The sequence below is a fragment of the Lonchura striata genome, chromosome 10 (assembly GCF_050655825.1).
Source record: "Lonchura striata isolate lonStrDom1 chromosome 10, ASM5065582v1, whole genome shotgun sequence".
Lineage (NCBI taxonomy): Eukaryota > Metazoa > Chordata > Aves > Passeriformes > Estrildidae > Lonchura > Lonchura striata.
This window is the reverse complement of record NC_140712.1, coordinates 6685436-6698560: the sequence shown is the minus strand read 5'-3', so window position 1 is coordinate 6698560 and position 13125 is coordinate 6685436. Positions and strand designations below refer to the sequence as shown.

Below are 13125 nucleotides of genomic sequence, written 5' to 3'. Positions count from 1 at the left end.
ATCAGTTCCTGGGGATAAATCAGGAATTCAGGCTGGAAAGGATTCCTGAACAGGGAAAAGGACACAGGGATCAGTTCCTGGGGATAAATCAGGAATTCAGGCTGGAAAGGATTCCTGAACAGGGATCAGTTCCATAAATCAGGAATTCAGGCTGGAAAGGATTGTGGAAGGTCCTCTGGCCTCACAAACCACTCAGATCAGCCTGAGACCCTCCCACAACCCCTTGCCAGATGCTTTTATCCATATTTCCCTGGAATAAAAACAGGAATGCTCCCCTTCACACTTTTGAAACACAACTGGTATTTCATGACCACTTTCATGGTGTGAAACCTGGTGTGAGCAGCCCCCATTCCCTGAGGAATCACATGCAGGCACAGCCCATGGGAACACCCCTGGGAGGACAGCCAGGCTTCCCCCAGCTCCAGGGAGTTCCCTTCCCCCAAATCCCCTCCTGGCTGGGCTCCGAACACAATTCCAGGGATCCCAGGTGCAAACCACCTGGAGGTGCAGGTGAGAATTGGGACAAGGCTGGGATATCCCATGGGAATAACCACCAGAACAGGGTTTATAAAATGAGGCTTCATGACCAGTGTCACACCTGGCTGCAGTCACTTTCTGGAGAGCAGGAATTGAGATTTTTCCCAGATTTTAGCTCTGGCAGTTCCTCGGTTCCACAATTATCCCATGGGAAGAATCACCAGGAACCAGGACAGGGGTTCCATAAATATTCTACTGGGAAGAACACCCAGGACAGGGTTTATAAACCATAGCTCCTTAATTGGTGTCACACCTGGCTACAGTCACTTTCTGGAGAGCAGGAGTGGAGATTTTTCCCAGATTTAGGAAGAACAAAGCCCTGGCAGTTCCCTGGTTCCATAAATAACCCATGGGAAGAACACCCAGGACAAGGTTTATAAACTGTGGCTCCATAACTGGTGTCACACCTGGCTACAGTCACTTTCTGGAGAGCAGGAGTGGAGATTTTTCCCAGATTTTAGCTCTGGCAGTTCCCTGGTTCCACAATTATCCCATGGGAAGAAGCAATCACCAGGACAGGGGTTCCATAAATATTCTACTGGGAAGAACAACTAGGACAGGGTTAATAAAATGAGGCTCCATGACAAGTGTCACACCTGGCTGCAGAAGAAGCAGGAGTGGAGATTTTTCCCAGATTTAGGAAGAACCAAGCCCTGGCAGTTCCCTGGTTCCAGCCCAGCCCAGGAGGGAGCTGGGACAGAGCCCTGGGATGTCACAGTGGGCACTGCGTGTCCCCAAGGGCCATTTCCAGCTGCCATGTCCAGCTCCTGCCCTCCCCAGCTCTGCTGCTGGAGCCCAGCTGCTCCCAGGCCTTCAGGGGCAGTGCAGAATTCCAGGGCTCTGCACCTTGGCAATCTGAAGGGATGGGGTTCATGGCAGTGTTCTCTCTTTTTGGGATATCCCGGGTGCAGAATCGTTTTTATCTTACTGCAGACTTGGTACCAAAACTTCACTTTAACAGAAGCATGGAAAGTCTCTGATTTACCTAAAACACTTGGATCAGGACTGTGGAATAAAAAATAGATGGATAAAGATGGAGCAGGGCCAGCTCTCACCAGCCTGTGAACCCAAATCCACAGTGAGTCCAGTGCCTCAAAAATCACATTTCCCCCACATTTCAATGGAAATATCAAGGAATATCAGTGCAGAAGTGCTGGAGGAGGTCTCACAGGAGACACCAGTTGTATCTCCTGGGTGGGGCTTTCCTCAGGAGCCACAGAAAAGCCAAGAACTTCCCGAGGCAACGGCACAATTTACCAAACCCCTCTGAAAGCACGGGCAGGGGGCAAAGGCATTGCAGGAAATGCCAGCTCCCAGCAGTGCCATGGAAATGCAGCTCCCAGGGAGCTGGGCTGGATCCCTCCCATGGGGATTTGTGCCTCCTCTCCCAGAGTTTCCCAGGGATTGAAGCCCTCGAGCCCAAAATCCATGTTAACAACCAAAGAGCCATTCCCTGGAAAGCAGTGGGAAGGGCTTCAGCTGCAGCACAGGAGGCAGAGCCTGAGCAGGCAGCAATCTCTGTTTCTCTGCAGCAGCTGAGGAGCTCCAAAAATTGTAAACAGCATTCCATTTCTGCCTCAAAGCCACTGAAAACACCCCAAAGGTTGGTAATAAAAACGATTTTGTGTCAAGATTAGCTCTGTGAAATCCTCAGCCTGGCTCTCTCATGGGGTGGTGCAAGGGTTTGAAATAACCAAAGGTTTCCAGCGCTTCTCCCCTGACCTTTCCTGATCCAACAAATGTGTTGGACAGGAGGCTGATCCCACTTCTCCCCAGCAAAGCTGCTTTTCCCCCCTTTTATTCACCCTGCAGGAGCTGCTCCACGGCCTGGCGAGGGAGGGAAAGGACATTTTCATGCAGCGACCTTTCACAAGAAATGCCCTTTGCTGAATTGGGGATTATGTAACAGAGGCTGAGGAGAAGCTGCTCAGCCACAAAAGCAATTCCTCTGTGAGCAGAGGGAATGGCAGCAGCACAGGGATAACACATCCCAGCACCTCTGGAGCCTAAAGCAGGGGCTGAACTGCCTGATGTGAGAAATCCTGGCTGGACATGGGGTCGGAGATGCTTTAATGATCCCAAGCTGAGGCTCTCCAGAGCAGGAGAGAACTGGGAAAAAGCAGCAGGAGAACGATGGAATTCCAGGCACGGGGAAGGGGAAAGAAGGAGGAAATGGATTAAAAAGCAGCAGAGATGCCACACTTTGTGCAGCAGATTTCCTCTGCTGTGCACATCGGGTTCCTGGTTAAAAACTGCATTTTTAGGGGTATTTTTCCCCAAGCAATTTTTGGAGCTCTTCAGCTGCTGCAGAGAAACAGAGATTGCTGCCTGCTCAGGCTCTGCCTCCTGTGCTGCCACTGAAGCCCTTCCCACTGCTTTCCAGGGAATGGCTCTTTGGTTGTTAACATGGATTTTGGGCTCGAGGGCTTCAATCCCTGGGAAACTCTGGGAGAGGAGGCACAAATCCCCATGGGAGGGATCCAGCCCAGCTCCCTGGGAGCTGCATTTCCATGGCACTGCTGGGAGCTGGCATTTCCTGCAATGCCTTTGCCCCCTGCCCATGCTTTCAGAGGGGTTTGGTAAATTGTGCCGTTGCCTCGGGAAGTTCTTGGCTTTTCTGTGGCTCCTGAGGGAAGCCCCACCCAGGAGATACAACTGGTGTCTCCTGTGAGAGCTCCTCCAGCACTTCTGCACTGATATTCCTTGATATTTCCATTGAAATGTGGGGGAAATGTGCTTTTTGAGGCACTGGACTCACTGTGGATTTGGGTTCACAGGCTGGTGAGAGCTGGCCCTGCTCCATCTTTATCCATCTATTTTTTATTCCACAGTCCTGATCCAAGTGTTTTAGGTAAATCAGAGACTTCCCATGCTTCTGTTAAAGTGATTTTTTGGTACCAAGTCTGCAGTAAGATAAAAACGATTCTGCACCCGGGATATCCCAAAAAGAGAGAACACTGCCATGAACCCCATCCCTTCAGATTGCCAAGGTGCAGAGCCCTGGAATTCTGCACTGCCCCTGAAGGCCTGGGAGCAGCTGGGCTCCAGCAGCAGAGCTGGGGAGGGCAGGAGCTGGACATGGCAGCTGGAAATGGCCCTTGGGGACACGCAGTGCCCCCGAGAGCGCTGCAGAAACAGATTTCAGAGGGGTTTGGTACATTTTGCCACTCCCTCGGGAACTTTTTGCCTTTTTTGTGGCTTCTGAGGGAAGCAGCACCCAGAGAACAGAATTCCCATTTCTCCCCAAGCCCTGGGAGCTGGATGAGAACAGCTCCTCCCTCTCCCTGAGGAGCTTTGACCTGCAGCCCCCCCCTGCCACTGCTGGGATTATAAAGCCAGAAATAACCTGTGCAGGGCTCCCAGCTCCCCATTCCTCAGCTGCAATCCCATTCCTGCATGGATTAATGCATCCCAACCCCGGGCAGCAGTGCCCTCCCTGCCTGGGCACTCACACCTCCCACACTGCAGCGCTGAAGGGCAAAACAACCCCAAAAATGCCAATTTGTGGTTGGTTTTTTTTGAGCTTGAGGGGGAGCCCCGCAGCTCTTACCAGAGCAGCTCCCAGAGCTTTCCCAACAAAAGGAAAATCCAATTAAAAGCCAAGCAGATTTGGATTTTTCAAAGAGGCAGCAGAAAAAAAAAAAACAAAACAAATCAGAGAGAAGCTTCCTTTGCTCAATGTAAATTTAAAAAATGAGTATCACCACCATGGAACCAACAATAATTGTGTTTAATCACACTGCAGAGGTTTTGTGGTGTCTCAGAGTAACAGAAATGGTGACCTAAAGAAAATCTCATTTCAGCCACGTTCCCTAACCCGAGTTAAAAGGTTCTACTTGTGTTTTATATCCAAGGTTCTCTTTAATATCCAAGAATTCTGTTTAATACCCAAGAATTCTGTTTAATACCCAAGAATTCTGCTTTAGACCCAAGAATTCTGTTTAATATCCAAGAATTCTCCACGAATTCTGCTTTATACCCAAGAATTTTGTTTAATATCCAAGAATTCTGCTTTACACCCAAGAATTCTGATTAATATCCAAGAATTGTGTTTAATATCCAAGAATTCTAATTAATATCCAAGAATTCTAATTAATATCCAAGAATTCTCCAAGAATTCTGCTCTATACCCAAGAATTCTCAAAGAATTCCGTTTAATATCCAAGAATTCTGCTCTATACCCAAGAATTGTTTAATATCCAAGAATTCTGTTTAATATCCAAGAATTCTGATTAATATCCAAGAATTCTGATTAATATCCAAGAATTCTGTTTACTATCCAAGAATTCTGTTTACTATCCAAGAATTATCCAAGAATTCTGATTAATATCCATGAATTCTGCTTTAGACCTAAGAATTCTGCTTTATACCCAAGAATTCTGCTTTAGACCCAAGAATTCTGTTTAATACCCAGTGGGAAAAGCTGTCCCCTCACAGGGTCCCTCACGCTCTCCATCCAGAGGCCACATTCAGTTGTGCAGCAATTTTACAGCAGCTTTAAAAGATTTTTTTTTCCCTTGAAGCACCTGAATAAAGGCCAGCAAAAGAACTGGAGATTTACCCCACAGATAACCTGATCCAACTGGGGCAGGAATGGCAGAGCACAGAGGGATTTTTCTGCCAGCCCCCAGGAATTTGCTGCTGAGGCTTGTCCTGACCCAAAGGTGCTTTTCCCACTTTTCCATCCAAGCAAATCCAGCTTTCCACAAAGCCCCCAAAAATCCTGATTTAGCAGCTCCCCATCTCTCAGATGTTTCACTTGGCAAAAGGATGACAGCAGTGTTTGGGAAATCCTTTAGGAATTCTAAACCCATTTTGTCAGGCCCCAAAGCAGGAGAGCACCAGGACAGTGCCCTCCTGTGGTTTTGGCTCCATTCTCCCACTAATCCTCCCTGCAAACCAAACTCCACTTTTTTTTTTTTTTCCTTTTTTTAGCTTTTTTTTTTTTCTTTTTTCCTTTATTCCATATGGCCCAGGATTGGGGTCACCGAATCACTACTAAAAATAGGAGCTTTAGGAGCCTGAGACCCCAAAGAGGCAGCTCAGAGCTCAGGGTGAGAACAGATTTAATTGGTTGCATTTTTATCTTTGACAGGGTTTTCAGCACTTTGCTGCAGGTTCTGAACTGCTCAGCAAAGTGCTGAAAACCCTGTCAGATAAAAAAAAAAAATGCAACAAATGAAAGCTGCAAGGAAACCATCAATACAATATTCCAGCAACCTCAAAATTGGAGAAAAATGGGAAATGTCCTCACTCTGCTTTGGTTTTGGAAGCAAAAAGCTCATTATTGGGGGGGGGAAGATCTAATCACAAATATCTTATTAAAAGAAATTAAAAAGACAAAAATCAAGGTGACACTGGAAGGGAGAATCCAGAGGTGACTGTGATCCTACAGCATTACAGGATGGGTGCCATAGAAAATAAGTAAGTTTCTAGGCTAGAGGGAATAAATGCACCAAATATCCCATTTCTCACAGCAAAATGAAGCCCAAAGAGTGGCACCCTGCTTGTGTTTTTCTCCCAGAAAATTGCACCACAGAACAGTTCTCCAAGCACAACCCCAAAGCCCCAATCCCACCTGCATGTGGAATTTCTGTACCAGCCTGGGACACGCTGGGATTTTATCTTTCTAAAAGGATTTTTTACTTTTATTGAACCTTAAATGAACCCCACCTGTTTCTGAAGGGATGGATCACACAGCAGAAAAAACAGACTTGATTTTTTGCTTCCCAGCAGGAAAATGCAGCAGAGCAGGCAGGGCCCAGCTTCCCAAGTCCCAGAAAAGCAAGGAAGAGCCACCAGGAGATCCCAAGTGCAGATGGAGGCTCCGAGTCACAGCCCTGAGACCTTTGGGTGCTCTGGGATTTGGGAAACACTTCCCAAAGATTGGTTTCCCAATCCCAGTTTCTGTGGCAGCAGGAGAGGAGGGAGCTGCAGGGCTCCTCTGGCCCAGTCAGATCCAAATGAGCTCTCCAAAAATGAACTTCCAGCTTGTTCCCTGGAATCCTGAAGTGACTGCAGCTCCTCAAGTGGAAAGCCAGCTGGTTGGTCAGTGCAAACTGCACAGCTTCAGCTCAAACCAAAAAACATTCGCATTCTGCTCAGGCCAGCAGGCTGCAGTTACAAATATTTACATCTCCTTATCTTTTCCATGCCATTTATCATTATTTATTATTCCTTGGATGCTCCAAGGGTGGAGCCAGGCTGGGAGAGCTGGGGGTGCTCACTTGGAGAGAAGAAAGGAGCCAAGGCCTGGAGGGGCTCCAGGAGAGCTGGAGAGGGACTTGGGAGAATAAATGGAGGGACAGGACACAGGGAATGGCTAAAAAGTGAAAAAAGGCAGATTTAGGTTAAATACTGGGGAAAAATTCTCCCCTGAGAAGGTGGTGAGGCTGTGGGATGGAATTCCCAGAGAAGCTGCGGCTGCCCCTGGATCCTGGGATCTCCTGGTGGCTCTTCCTTGGTTTTGTGGGAGTTGGGAAGCGGGGCCCTGCCTGCTCTGCTGCATTTCCCTGCTGGAAGCAGAGAAATGCAAGTCTGTCCCTTGGTGCAGTGTGATCCATCCCTCAGCAGCAGCTGGGGCTGACTTAAGGAGGTGTCCCAGGCCAGGCTGGGCAGGCCTGCAGCGCCCTGGCCTAGAGGAAGGTGCCCCTGCCCACAGGTGAGTTTTAAGGTCCCTCCCAACCCAAACCATCCTGGGGAAATGTGAATCAGCTGCTTGCCAGCACTGAATTCCCTGGAAAGGCCCTGGGTGAACTCTGCAGTTCAGCAACCCTGAAGGGATCCACTGAAGGTAACACACAGGGATTTGCTGCTGCTTGAGGGCACAGAGTGATGCCTCAGCTTTGGCTTTTGTATTTTCACATTCTGTTCTGCCTTAGTGTGAGGGTCTGGGATTCATGTCAGGGGTTGGTGAGCTCTCTGCACAGAGCAGGGAGACAAAACAATTCCTGCTCTGGCTGGGACCAAGGACCAATGATCCAAATCTCAGCCCCAAGAGCACAAACTGCATTCCGTATCCTGCCCTGATCCCTTGGAGAGCTGCAATCCCTGATCCTGGGGATCCCATGGAGAGCTGCAATCCGTGATCCCATGCAGAGCTGCAATCCCTGATCCTGCAATCCCTGATCCTGCCCTGATCCCATGCAGAGCTGCAATCCCTGACCCCAAGCAGAGCTGCAATCCCTGATCCCATGCATAGCTGCAATCCCTGATCCTGCCCTGATCCCATGCAGAGCTGCAATCCCTGATTCTGGGGATCCCATGGAGAGCTGCAATCCCTGATCCCATGCAGAGCTGCAATCCCTGATCCTGCAATCCCTGATCCCATGCAGAGCTGCAATCCCTGATCCCATGCAGAGCTGCAAGCTTTGGCTGGAGAGAGAAAAACAAGCAGGATGGGATTCACGACCTAAAGCTGTAATTGCACAATGAACCCCAATATGCAAATGAAGCAGAACTCAGAGAAGTGAGACACCTCAGGACCAGTTTTCCCTTTTTGGGACCATTTTGGTTCACCTTGGCTGCAGCCCTGGCTGGGCTCTGGTGCTGCCCAAGGTGGATCCACTGAGGAGATCCTTTTAATAAATCCCTGCTTCATTCCTGACCTCAGTCTGGTCTCTGCTCTAGCTCAGCCTTCCCAAGGCATCACTGGCTCAGTCCTGAGCGTGCTGGGAGGAAATTTGGGAATGATCCTCCTGGCCAGACCAGACCAAAACCAAGCTGCCAACCTTTATTTTAGGGATTTTCTAGTGCTGTGACCATCCAGCAGCTCCCACCACCTGCAGGGATTTCACCAGCCAGCAGACAGAGCAGCTGCCCTCTGCTTCGGAGCTGCTTTCAAACCCCTCCAGCACCGTTTAATTCCCCCCAGGCAGCTCCAAAGGACAGCGATTCAAACCCCATTTGCAGCAGCTTTTCCCAACAAAATCACCCCCGGAGGGCTGGGCCGAGCTGCTGCACACTCCGGTTTAAAAATGCTCCTCCGAGCATCTGTTTTTTTGCAAACTCCCGCTGTCCGCCCTCACGGAATTCTTGCAGGCTGCACTGCCAAAAAAAAAACTTCCCTGGGCACTTCAATCCATCCCTCAGCATTCCCAAAATGTTCCTGGCCAGTTCTACCAAGCAATTCCGTGTGCTCCCAGCTGAGGTTTTGGGGTAATTATATTTTTTCCAGGTCGTGATATTCCCCCGTCCTCTCGTTTTCCTATTCTAGCAACACAAATGCTGTAACTGCTTTATTTTTTTTTAATAAATAAAGTGTTATTTTAGGTTTCCAAACCAGTGGAAGATCCTTGTGAGTACCCCCAAAATGTGAGGAGCTACACCTGTCACTGCTGTGGATTTTAAAACGTGGAATGCAAAACTATAGGAATTTGAGCAAAAAAACCTTTTTTTTCTTATTTATTCAAACCAGAACAGGACATTTTGATCTATTTTCCTCTAGAAAAATGTCTCACAGTGCACATCTCCAACACACAAAAAAATAAAAACCACCCAAAAAAACACACACAAAAAAAAAAACTGCAAGCAGCACCAGGAATCAAACAAATATTTAACCTCAAGTGAGAATAAATGACCGTGAAAATAAAATCACAGGTAATTATTATTATTTGAATGATTGAATATTGGATTTGATGGAGCTTTGTCATGTTTTAACAGCCAAGCTCCCTCCTCCAGCTTTACACACGTCAGGATTTGTATTTTGGAATTAAGTGGGAAAAAAGTCACTATTTATTCCCAAATATTCCTGTTTTGAGGAGTTTGAACACAAAAAGCCCATGCCCAAGCATCCAAAGGATCAGACTCTGAAATCCCACAGCAGCCAGCCCAATTCCAGCCTCCAGAAAGAAGAATTCTGCTGGGAAAATTTTAAAAAATGGAAAAAAGGGGTTAGGGTGAGCAGAGCCAAGGTGTGAGGGCTCCCTGTGCTTTGCTGCACCTCCTGCTTTAACCAAAACCAAACTTTAGAGGAACGTGGCCACAGGAATTGTCCTGCTTTAGAGAAAAATCCCCCCGAAAATAAAATCTCACTACTGGAGGCAAGTGCAGCACGCGTGTGAATTTCGGGAGCTGCAATAACTGCAATGAAAATCAAAAAATGAAATAAAATCCATGATCTAGAGGGTGACAAAGCCACCTTGGGCAGGGCTGGGGACATAAAGCAGGACCTGGGAGAGCAGCAGGAGCAGGGGAGATCCTGCCTGGAGGAGGAGGAGGAGCAGAAGAGAGCTCTGAGCGTTCTCCTCGCTGCTCAGCCCACACTCAGCCTCCAAAAATGCTCACATTTATCTGGGCACCAGGAAAAGGCACAGCAGAGCTCAGGTGCTGAGGCTCAGCAGGCACAAACAAGGATAAAAGCAAAGTTTTTCACTGGTTCCTTCAAGAAGAAATTCATTTTTCAGAATTCAGGGTGAGCTTAGATGATTTTCCTCATTTATTGCTGGTTTCTGCCAACAGAAAATCCATATTCTGGTTTTAGCCAGTTAGTTCCTTCTCCATCCATGCAGAGGATGAACTAAATAAGAACCACCTGAATTAATTTGGTTTTATTTGCCCTCATGCCCAGCTCAGAACAACCCAAGCAATTTTATGGTGAAGAATTCTCTGCGCTTTAGCTTGCTCCCACTCCAACCCTTGTGTTGCTGTGCTAAAAAACCACTGCAGATTTCCCAGATTGGAGCAGCCCCAGCAGCAATTTTAGACAATAAAATAACCTTTAAATCCACTCTGGGGTGGAATTATCACTGCACTGAAGCCTTTGGTTTTCCAGCTGCTTGTTTGGAAATCAAGATATTTCAAAGGTGAAACAATGATGGAAAAGTCATGTTTTCCTCTCCTCCTGCTTGGAAGCATTAAAGGGATTTTCCAACAGCTGCCCTGAGAAAGTGCAGGTTAAACATAGATATTCCTGACTGGCTTTTTCCAGCTCTTCCTCATCCTTCCCCATCTCTCCCCTGTGCCATCAGAACTCTGCTCTGGATGCAAGCCCTGAGCAGAAACTGAGCATTTTCCCAGCAGAATATGCAGGAAAAGTTCAACTCCTGCCACATTTCCCTGAGATCTCAAGGTGTTTATGCAAAGCTTTCAAAATAAAGCCGCCAGAAAAAATAAAACCCTCAAAATAAAAACCTTCCAAACTAAAAACTTTCAAAGCAAAACCCTCCTCCCGGTTTTAGCAAGCTTAAATCCATAGGTGAGCCTGACTCCAAATGTTCCGGATTGGATTAAGTTGGAAAAATTACTGGGAATTCAACAGATCTGCTGTCAGAGGTGGGGAAAAAAGCTTTTTTTTTTTTTTCCCCACAAACTCTCAGCATTGCAGCGGGGATTTTCTGCTGCAGGTGAGCTCCAACAGCTCCGTGGCCATTCCTCCACCACCCTGCCTTGGACTTTTCACCTTCCATCACTCTGCTGGTTGCACATCAATAAAAGATAAGGAATTGCTGCCCTCTGGGATCCTCCCCTGCCCCTCACAGCACACACCCAGAGGTGAGAAGCGTTTTCAAAGGAGATCTGAAGGAACAGCCACAATTCAGGAAACGCTGGACCTGTTCTCCACCCAAAGAGGAATTGTTCTGTTGCAGGAAGCTCCCCACAGGTCATTATTTGCTGAAAAAACCCAGCTCCTCTGCAGCAGGGCCTTTTTACATTAAAACTGGGGCAGCAATAAACCTTAAGTCACAAAGACCTCAACCTTGCACCTGGCTTGGGCTGCTCCAACCCTTCCCAAGCAGATTTTCACTCACCTGTGTGAGCTCCCAGAGCAATACAGAAACTCTCCCTCACCACTTGATTAAAAATAACAATTATTCAGCTTCCGGGACACAGCAGTGCGCTGCAATCCCCCCTCACGCCAAGATCCTTTGCCCCTTTGCAGCTCTCCCCAAAATTCACTTTATCGCTGGCCTCCAGACCCCTAAGTGCTGCCAAACAAATGTTTGCAGTGTCCCGCAGCCACTCGGGATTGTCATCCCAGCTGCCGGCACTTGACACCTTCCCTTCCCGGAACACGCGACCCATTTCCATTTAACTCCTTCCCTCCCCAGGCTGGAATTTTTCTGGGAACTGAGCGGTGCTACAGAACCAAATTTAATCCACAAATCCATCCCCCTTCCCGGATCCCTGAATCCCACACGGCTCCAGGGTTTGCCCAGACTGCCTCACTCTGCACAGCCTCCAGGTTTCACTCCCAGGGCCAAACTCGGGTTAACAGAGACACGAGGCTCGCTGCTGGCTTCAAAATCCGCACGTGCTCAGGGAATAACTCTCACCTGCGATCTTTAGGACACTATTTTTCCCATCTAGATATCACTGAGAAACACCCTGCGAGGCTCAGTGCTGGCCAAGTGGAAGATGTCCCTGTCCCTGCCAGGTGGGATGGGCTCTAAGGTCCCTTCCAGCCCAAACCAGGCTGGGACATTCCAGCTCCGAGGATTCCAGGCTTCCCCCGGCGCAAAGAGCCAAGGACCTCACCAGCCGGAAAACTCTAGGGCTGAATATTATCAGCAGAGCAGAAAGGAAGGCGAGAGAAAGGAGGACCAAATGGTGAAACTAGCGTGGAATTGGCGTGTGAGAGAGGCAGCCCTTCCTCCTGGGCAGGTTTTCCCAGCGGCTCCTCCTGCCAGCCCGGCTCCCTGCCGGCTCCCCAGGCCCGAGCAGCGCTGACCATGATGCTGCAGTGGGAGCAGCCCCATCCCCTTGGAGCACCTCCATCTCCCCCGGAGCACCTCCATCTCCCCCGGAGCACCTCCATCCCCCCGGGAGCACCTCCATCTCCCCCGGAGCACCTCCATCCCCCCCGGAGCACCTCCATCTCCCCGGGAGAAGCTCCATCTCCCCCGGAGCACCTCCATCTCCCCGGGAGCACCTCCATCCCCTCGGAGCACCTCCATCCCCCCGGGAGCAGCAGCTCCATCTCCCCGGGAGCAGCACCTCCATCTCCCCGGGAGCACCTCCATCCCCCGGGAGCACCTCCACCTCCCGAGAGTAGCTCCATCCCCGGGAGCACAGAGGCATTTTCCCCGGCGCTGCGGGATTTCCCTGGAGCAGGAGGCTCGGCTGGAGCAGCCTCTTGGCCCCGCTCCGCTCTGCCACTAATTGTCATGCACTTGGCTGCGAACTCGCCGGGGAGGAGGCAGCCGCGCTGGATTTAGCTCACGCTAGCCTACAAGGAACGGAGAAGGCTCGGGGTGTGGTGGGTTGGTTGTTTCTTTTTTTTTTCTTTTTTCTTTCCCCTTAATTCCTTCTTTTACTCTCCTATCAGAAGGACCTCTCCAGTTGCTAAGGAACTACGGGCTTTATTGCATTATAAATGATTTAAGGCGGCCCGGCAGATGCGGGTTCAGTAGGCGGGAGGAGATGAGGAGATGTTCCATTTTACCGGCGGCACGAGGCGCCCCAGGAGGAACCGGGGGGGGGGCCCGAGCCTGTCCCCCCCACACTTTTCTCCTCCTTCCCCCTTCCCCTGAGGGGCCCCAAATCTCCAGGGATTCCCCCCAAACCCGGGGTCGCCCCCCACCCGCGGGGCTGCCCACAGCACACCCGCCGCCATAGCAACGCGGCCCCCCCCGCCGCCGCCGCCCTCGC

At 49.5% G+C, this 13125-nt stretch overlaps 1 protein-coding gene and 1 long non-coding RNA gene across 3 annotated transcripts in view; both read right to left on the bottom strand.

Moving 5' to 3' along the window:
- The window catches only part of NPTN (neuroplastin), a 45920-nt gene that overhangs the window by 32614 nt on the left and 181 nt on the right, over positions 1–13125 (bottom strand). The gene's annotated exons all lie outside the window — the stretch shown is intronic.
- LOC146766512 (uncharacterized) lies at positions 5474–13123 on the bottom strand. Its single transcript, XR_014957578.1, has 2 exons — positions 12327–13123; positions 5474–12246 (listed from the first exon to the last, which is right to left on the bottom strand). It is a non-coding gene; the product is annotated as an uncharacterized LOC146766512 (long non-coding RNA).